At 40.4% G+C, this 9,418-nt stretch overlaps 1 long non-coding RNA gene across 1 annotated transcript; it reads left to right on the top strand.

Moving 5' to 3' along the window:
- The first annotated feature begins 8,154 nt into the window (after window positions 1-8,154).
- On the top strand, window positions 8,155-9,151 carry LOC126320257 (uncharacterized). The gene is made up of 2 exons (XR_007557994.1): window positions 8,155-8,321; window positions 8,395-9,151. It is a non-coding gene; the product is annotated as an uncharacterized LOC126320257 (long non-coding RNA).
- Window positions 9,152-9,418: the final 267 nt, after the last annotated feature.

Genomic DNA, 9,418 nt, shown 5'->3' with positions numbered 1-9,418 from the left:
TCAAGTGGCGTGGAGACATCGCAGTTAGAAGACGTATGTCTCGACCAACAAGAGCCACAGCTCGCGGGTAGTTTGTAATGGATCCATATATCACTTTGTGCACTTGTGAGGTAGTAAGAAATAAAGTACGTCCACGTAAAGGTTGTTGAAATCATTGGGGAGTGGAAACAAGGGGAGGGCAGTGAGTCCTTTAGTACTACGCATTCTAAAGTGAAATGCACGGATGCACGATCAGAGGCCTACAGGTGAACTGCATACAAACCCGGATGAGCGACTATTCTAACCAATGAAGAAGAGCCGAGCGATAATGACTTCAACGGATGGCGACCCCACAAAAGAGGCAGCATAGTAGCAACTTCGATCGCCTAAACGCCGCGATTCCTGCCTGGCTGATGTCAGAGAATTCCACGCATACGCGCCATCCATCGCATAATAACGTTTTCAACCTTCCGACATAGAAATACAACAAAATCTTGTTTTGTAAATTATACTTGTTGTTGTGATCTTCAGTCTGAAGACTGGTTTGATGCAGCCCTCCATGCTTCACTATCCTGTGCGAGCCTCTTCATCTCCTAATAACAGCTGCAACCCGTATCGTTCTGAATCTGCTTACTTACATCCCACACTTCCGTGCAGTACTGTACTGGCGATCCCTTTGGATCCGTTGATAGGATTCATTTTGAGATACGCTCTTTTGGTCAAGCTGTGTCTCTAATTTCTTGTCTGCTCATTTCTATTCGGTACCTCTTGACTAGTTACGTGATCTACCCATTTAATCTTAAACATTCTTCTGTAAAATCACATTTCGAAAGCTTTTATTCTCTTTTTGTATCAAGTGTTTATCGTCCATGTTTCTCTTCCATACATGGCTACACTCCAGGCAAATGCCTTAAAAAAAGTCTACGGAAAAATTAAATCTGTATTAGATGTTAACAAATCCCTCTTCAGGTATACTTTTCTTCCCATTGCCAACCTACATTTTACGCTGATCGGTCATAACATTATGAATACCGGCCTGCTATCGGTATAAACCCTTCCAGGCTGTAGCAGCATCACATGGAAAGGAATGACTGCTAGTCAGACACACGCACGTTGTGTCAGCAAGCATCCTTACGGTGTGTAGAATGGGGAAGGCGCGATCTATCTGAGTTTGGTCTAGGGAAGGTTGTGATGGTCCAGAGACTTAACATGAGCATTTCGAAAACTGTACGACTTGCGGGTGTTCGAGGAGTCCTGTGGTGAGTGCCTTCAAAACAAGGCAAAACCAAGGTGAAACCTCGTCCAGAAGTTCTGGGACTGGGCACCTATCCCTCATTACAGATTTCGGACATTGCAGTCTGGGCAGACTGGTGAAACAGCACAGGCGACGAACTGGGGCTAAACTAACATAAGTGTTTAATGCTGGGCAGAGTACAAGTGTGTCTGAACACACAGAGCATCGAACACTTCTAACAGTGTGCCTCCACACCGACGACCCATGCATGTACCAATGTTAATACCACGACATTGGCAACTGGGCTCGTGACCATCGGCATTGGACATTTCCACAGTGGAGAGAGTTGCATGCTCTCATGAATTCCAAGACGTTCCTCATCAGGCCAATGGGAAGGCGCAAACTCGTCTTCCTCGAGCACTGCCTCTTGACACCTGTACAGCAGGACGGATAGGAGCTGTCGGCGGCTCCATTACACTCTGCGGATCATTATTGTGGGCATCCATGGATCCAGTGGAGCACATGCAAGGCACCATAACGGCCAAGGAGTATAACACACGGTTGCAGACCACGTACACCCATTCATGACGATCATGTTTTCCGACGGCAGTGGCATTTTTCAACAAGGTAATGCGCCATGTCAGAAACCCAGGAGTGTGGTGGAGTGGTTCGAGGAACACAGCGGCGAGTTCCAGTTCATGTGCAGCCCCCCCCCCCCCCCCCACCTTCTCACTCGCCAGATCTGAACACGATCGAAAAAATCTGAGAAGTCATTGAACGTGGTGCCAGAGCTTATTGCCCTCTCCCCAATATTTACGGGAATTGGGTGACCTGTGTGTGCAGATATGGTACCATATCCCTCCAGCGACTTACCAAGGCCTCATTGCTTCCTTACCATGTGTCACCACTGTTATCAGTGCCAAAAGTGGACATACCGGCGAATAAGTAGGTGGCCATAATGTTCTGCCTTCTCAGTGTATATCCCCTTTACTTCCACCATCATCAGTTTCTTGCTGTATAAACAACAAAACTTACCTATGACTTCGAATGTCTCGTTTTCTAATTCCCTTAGCATCGCATGATTTAATTCGACTACATCCCATTATCCATGTTTTGCTTTTCTTGATGTACGTTTTATAACCCCATTTCAAGACACTGTTCTTTACATTCAACTGCTCTTTCAATTCCTTTGCTGTCTCTGATAGAATAGCAATGTCACTGGCAAATCTCGAAGTTTTTATTTCTTCTCCCTGAACTTTAATTCCTACTCCAAATTTTTCTTTGATTTCATTTAGTGCTTGTTCAATGTACGGATTTTATAACATCGGGAATATTCTATATCCGTATGTTACTCCCTTCACAACCACTGCCTCTCCTTCATGTAGCTCGATTCTTATTTCATTTATTGTCATTTACGCGACTAGTTTCATAGGACCAAATTCAGGAACAAATCTTCAAGGTAATGGAACAGTACCTGAAACTACAACACAAAAATAATACTGATAAAATAAAATGTTTTTGAATCGACAAACCATAAATTTAGTAAACAGTTGGAACAATATAACACAAGAAGCAGCTTAATTTTGCAAGGAACTCCTCGACAGAATAGAAGAAGTGACCTATAAGGAAACTCTTCAGTTTCGATTTGAACGCGTGTGGATTACTGCTAACATTTTTGAATTCTTTTGGTGGCTTATTGATAATGGATGCAGCAGTATACTGAACACCTTTCTACACAAGAGTTAAGGGCCAGCCGTTCTGGCCGAGCGGTTCTAGGCGTTTCAGTCCGGAACCACACTGCTGCTACGGTAGCAGGTTTGAATCCTGCTTCGGTCATGGATGTGTGTGATGTCCTTAGGTTAGTTAGGTTAACACCTGAGGTCATCAGTCCCCTAGACTTAGAACTACTTTAAGTCCCATAGTGCTTAGAGCCATTTTTGAAAGAAGTAAGAAGGGCCTGCAAGCTAAGTATTCGAAGTACGTTGAAGTAGAGGGACGTGCTTATGTTACATCTACGTCAATACACTGCATTTCGTAATTAAGTGACCGACGGTTCATCCTATCACCTTCAAGCTATTCCTCTATTATTCCACTCTGAAACAGATCGCGGGAGAATCGAGCTCGTAAATACTTCCCTGCGAACTCTTATTTCTGTTATTTTATTACGCTGCTCATTTCTCCCTATGTAGATGGGCGCCGAGAAAAATATTTTCCAGTTCGATGGATAAAGTTAGTGTTGGAAATTTCACGAGAAGATTCTATTGCAACGAAACAAGCCTTTGTTTTAATGATAGCCATTCCAGTTCACGTATCATATCCAAGGCACTCTCTCTCCTATTTTAAGATAATACAAAACGAACTGCCTTTCTTCAAACTTTTGTCAAAGTCCTCCGTCAATCCTGTCTGAAGCGGATCGCAAGCTACACAGCAATACTCCAGAAGAGGGCGGATAAGCGTAAAGTAAGCCTCTTTAATAGACCTGTTGAGTTTTCTAAGAGTTGTATCAATAAATTGCAGTCTTTGGTTTGCTTTCCCAACAACATTACCTATGTGATCGTTCCAATTTAAGTCATTCGTAATGGTAGTCCCTAAGTATTTACTTGAATTTACATCCTTTAAATTCCCGTTACACGATAAATCATGCAAATCTAGAGGATTTCATTTAGTACTCATCTGGATGACTTCATACTATTAGTTATTTAGAGTCAATCGTCAGTTTTTTCCTGCAATAAACAACAAATTTGACAATGTTTCAGACCAGGCCACATTCAACCTTACATTGATAGTTTCTTGGGGTCACTCTCAAAGAAACTTCTTCCGGATTCAGACTACATAACCATTAATGACTGGTATAAGCTCTCTTCTCCTTCAATTGATCGGTTCAATAAATTAATTGAGTTTTAAGTGATATTCTGCAGTTTTCATGGGCGACATATTGCTAAGTGTGACGGACTCATGCAAAAGATAATTTCTACTATATCTTCAAAGAGTACCGAAATACATCACAAAATGGTTTCTCTCTACGTAAGACCAAGAACCTTCTTTTGAAAAAGGCATATGTACACACAATCTAAAACAGGGTACTTATAAAATCCCCATGAAGTAAAATCTTTAGTGAGTTGCTTTGTGATCTTCCTGAATTACAGTGTGTTCTAGCTCTTAATTTTAAGTCTTTCAAGGTGGGTGTTACTGTGACATGGAGGTGTTCATTTATTATAATTTTAGATTCAAGCGATGCTTAATAATGTGCATCAGTACCGCGGTAGAACAGTATACCTGCTGACGTCATTCGCGTTAGCCAGTAGCAGCAGGACGCGCCGGAATGGCCTATCTGATTGGCTCTAGATCCCTTGACCCTTACATTTGTCCTCTAGCCAGTCTTGCTTCGCCATTTCGCACTTCCTGTTAACTTGATTTTTTAAACGTTTGTATTCCGTTTCGCCTGCTCCATTCGCTGCGTTATTATATTTTCTCCTTTCATCAATTAAACTGAATGTATCTCGTGTTATCCAAGGATTTCTACTGGGCATTATCTCTTTACCTATCTGATCCTCTGCTGCCTGGTCACTATTTCATCTCTTAAAGCTACGCGTTCGTCTTCTGCTGTGTTCTTTTCCCCTGTTCTAGTCAACCGTTGCTTAATGCTGCCTCTGAGACTTATAGCAACCTCTGGTTCTGTTAACTTATTGTAATCGCCCTGTTAAATTGCTAGAAACGTAGTCAGCCGGTGTCGCAATTTTGAAATAAGAATTAGTACGAACATCGCATAGTAAATGTCTCGCGTGAAGCGCCGTTGCGACATAGGCAGAGGTCAATTGTGGAAACTAAACCACTGAATATTAAAAGTAACGTTATTAAGGACTGACTACATAAAACAAAAGGACATGAACTTTCGCGAGTGAGTGCTTCAAAATAAGAATTAATACTGTAAAGGAAATGGGTCATAAGTATAGTTACTTTGGTACATACTCAGTTGTACGCGAACGCACGATCGGGATAGAGGCACGTATATTCTAGGTACCATCATTCCCCGTGGTGTACGTAAGAAGAATTGTGGTTAAAATGCATCTATTCGCTTGAGTAAGAAAATGATCGGACTTCGTAATTAAATGAAAAGAAAGTCTGCATGTTCTGAATGTCGCGGCAAATATGACCTAAATATTGAAATTGGGCACGAAGGGAAAGGCATAAACACATTCACGTACCTCTATAGTTACATAGTTGAGCAGCGCCGTCATGAAGATCGTCACCTGCTTCTAAAGTCTCCATCCAAAATTAAATTAATAATAATTGCAGGAGTTGGGATCCATGGTATCGTAAATGAGAAACTCATATTGTTTCAGAAGTTGCTTTCATTATTTACCACAATTTCACTTGACAATACCGAGCACTTCGTTTATACGTCTAATTACCAGGACATAAGAACAACGAATGGTAACTGTTACTAAAACTAATAAACGAAGAGCGTAAATCTTCTTTTGTCCCCCAGTGTTAAATCCTTTTCAAATTAATCTTTGGTATGAGTGTTGAATAATTAATCATCTGTACATCAGTAATAAAAAATTATTAATTTTCTTTATGTTATTCACGTCCCATCACCTTAATTTCCTGTCTTCTTCCAATTTCTTCAGTTTTAATCAGCATTTCATAACCAATAAAATGCTCGAGTGCACATCTGCACCTGGAAAAATCTTGCAATTTAATATTTGGCCCCTAGATCTCTGTCTTACTGTTATAGAATTAAAATGAAACCTTCCGATGTCTCCTTGTATATGCCCTTCTTTTGTGATTCTTAAATCAAGTGTCAACGATGATTAAGTTATACTGTGTGCAAAATTCTTCCAGCCAGCTTCCTCTTTCATTCCTTCCTCCCATTCCATATTCACCATCTATTCTTTCTTCGCTTCCTTTGCCTACTGGCAAAAACCAGTCCCCATCACAATTAAATCTTCGTCTTCTTTAGCTACCTGAATAATTTCTTTCATCTCATCATACATTTCTTCAATCTCATCATCATCATCATCATCCCCGGAGCTAGTTGGCATATAAACTTGTACTACAGTAGTAAGCATGGGCTTCGCGTCTATTTTGGCTATGGTAAAACGTTCACTATGATGTTCACTTTGGCTTACCTGCATTCCTATTTTCTTATTCATTATTAAACCCACTTCTGTAAAACAAAGTTATCTAATCCGCAAACTGAAGTCAAAACTGTATAATACGATCACAATGAAACATAAAGAAAAGTCGTTCTAGAAAATACTTTTAAATTCATCACTTTAATTCAAATGAACTGTAAATTTCAAAGTACTATTCCAAAACATCAAGGAAACCTACTCAAAAATTAATTCTACTTATCTTGCAACTAAAAATACTAAAATTATTCTTCGCCTTTTTACAAACTAAGCATCTATTCCATGGCGTTTCCCAAGTTTCATAAGTGTATCAGGCACTGAAAGTCATGTAATTAAAAACATTGAAAATAAGGAAGTCTGAAGATTGAGATTGGTGTTTTTAGTCCGGTTTCATCAATACGCAGCCAAACTGGTTAAAAAACCAAAATATCTGACCAGACTAAGGACAAAATGTTTCCAGACGTCCTGAAAGAGTCATTAAATGCTCAAATGTTTTGTGGAGAATAATCAGTTTTTGTTAACTTGTAAGATTGTGTGAACGTAGGAAACTGCGTGTACTCTAGTCAAGTAACCACCCCTAATTTCCATTTTAAAAATTCCAGCCAAATCCTAGATGTGAGGTGCTCTTATACGGAAACACGCAGAGTTCAGGTCAGTGAAGCGTAAACAAAAAAAAAAAAAAAAAAAGTCGTTTCAGTCCCTCCTTCACGCAGAAAATTTCAAATCGTTAAACCTCCTGTCTCACGAGTAAGATATATAATGTCAATGATTAACTAACAGATATTAATGAAAAATTGAAAACCGTAAAAAGGAAACCTCTGTAGCAAACCTACGTTAATTTTTCGAAAGAAACAAGTGATTTTTGGAAGAAACGGAGACTTTCTCTTTTTAGGATTGACTTGTGTTTTGACATTCGATGTAGTAAAAGGTAGGTTGCCGAAATTCGTATGTTATATATTTTTATGGAACATAAGGTTAGGATTCATAAATATCGGGGTCTGAAATTATTGTAGTGAACCTTTTAGCATTACCGTATTGAATTTTTTTAATGATTTTATATTTTCCAGGTAGATGTATCACGGAATTGTGGTCAAGTTATTTGAAAGCGAAACGAACGATTGCTTATTGCGACGTGCCGCATATTATTCTCCACAGGTCGGACCTGAAGATCTATTTTTACGAAGTCCGATCGAATGTTTACTTTTTACATGGAATGCACAGTAGTGTTTTACGGTCAACGAGCCTTCAAACAGCTATTGTCGATCGTGCTCAATAACAACTAGGGTCTAATACACGGAAAGAATTTAAACCTTAAAGCCGTCGATGTTACAGACATAGTAACGACTCAGTATGCTGAAAGGTTTAATTAAATTTGCGTAGATATGCGTAAGGTTACTAGGCCCATCATGGCATCGCATTTGTAAAGTGTCTTTCCCGTGGCAAACTCATAACCATGCGCAGAATATTTCTTATTAATTTGAATATTTCTCTCAGTTTTACCTTCCAATAAGGAAAGAAACGTTGCGGTGGAAGATAGTGTGCCCTCTTCCCTACTAAAGTCGAATATCGCGTTGATTTAATTTCCTTCAGAGGTTAACTGAAACCATTTTCCATAGCCCAGCGAAGTACTACAGGTAACACCTCATCCATAACTTAATACGCTGCACAGTGCCAGAAACCAAGACTCTTCATATTAAAATATATATCCGGTATCGACAATCATGACTGGAAAGCCTGCCCTGAGAGTTCTCTACAAATTTGTAGATTGCGACATCTGCCTGATATCGAGATGTGATTCGTGTCGATTGCTGGTACGGAAGGCGCTAGGGTCGATTCACTTGGTGTCTGTGCAAGCGGTGGTACCCCATTAACTCTCACAGTGTTGACGTCGAGTGCCGCAGATCGGCCTTACGGTGCGAGGCTTTCGTTTCCGTGGAGAGTATGAGTAGTTATACCAGAGTTTAGAGTAAAATGTGAGTATTCTGGACTTGAGTTCCGGTTCTGGGTGTTTGGCCGCCTGCGGCGAATCTTTTTATTTTACTCCAGTTCGGCTACTTGCATGTTGATAACGAAATGGAGACTAGGACGACAGCTACGAAGGCGGTTGTCCGTATTCGGGGAGCAGTGCGTTCTGGGTCTGTATTTCTATGCTGCTTGCTGTCTGACTGCGGTGTTCTCGGTAAGTACGGATCATTCTTTGCTGATACGCCTCACAGCGCAGCTGTTAAAGAGTATTCCCTGTTTATCTGCGGTCAACGAAGAAGCCAATGCGTGATGTCAGTGCTTGCTGTGTTTAGCGAACTTTGGTTTACTTTCATTCCTTAGAGAATTTTCACTTAAACTTCGGAAAAAGGTGGAAAAATTTGTTGCTTCAGCATACTCCTTGTAGTGAAACTTGTTTTAATAACTGTTAATTCGGGATTTTTGACGGTTTGTGCAATAATTGCTTAGGGACATATAGCTTCGTAGTTGCGCTATGTTGTCAAATGTCGCAGAACTTTCATTGCATAGAATACTTACTGCAAAGATCAACCACAGTTAGCAACGGTGTTGGAAGACGAGCACAAAGGGTGTCCCGTAATTACAAGTAAATACTGGTGCATAACGCGTTGAGACGGTCACAGCTTCTACAAATAGCGTGGCTGATAGAACGTTTCAGTTTATGGCGGAGTAGTGGGTACACAAGGGTAGCGTGAAGATCCACCACCCCCGTACGCTGTGAAGTAGATTTCATTACCATTAATAAACGTAACTATATTTTTACCGCGCTGTGTAACTTGTCAAGCATAGATCGTGTTTGCGAGAGCTTTTAGACAAGAAACTTAACACGATGCGAGCAGTTATCGAAGTTTCGCCGCTCGTCTTCGGTGAAAATGGTTTTATTAGAATTTATCCCACTGTTTCGAGAATTTCCACAACTGTAGAAACTAAAAAGGTAAAAAGAAAGTCACTCTCAATAACCAAAAGGGGAGTGATCTCGCATCTTTCATGAAGAAATAGATGGGAATGTATTCAACCCACAACATAAGTGGAAGCCCAGTGAAATAAGTGAAATTAGTGGAATTAGAGG

The sequence above is a fragment of the Schistocerca gregaria genome, unplaced genomic scaffold (assembly GCF_023897955.1).
Source record: "Schistocerca gregaria isolate iqSchGreg1 unplaced genomic scaffold, iqSchGreg1.2 ptg000707l, whole genome shotgun sequence".
NCBI classification, from domain to species: Eukaryota; Metazoa; Arthropoda; class Insecta; order Orthoptera; family Acrididae; genus Schistocerca; species Schistocerca gregaria.
Note: the sequence above shows the minus strand (reverse complement) of the source record. Positions and strands in the feature narration are given on the sequence as shown.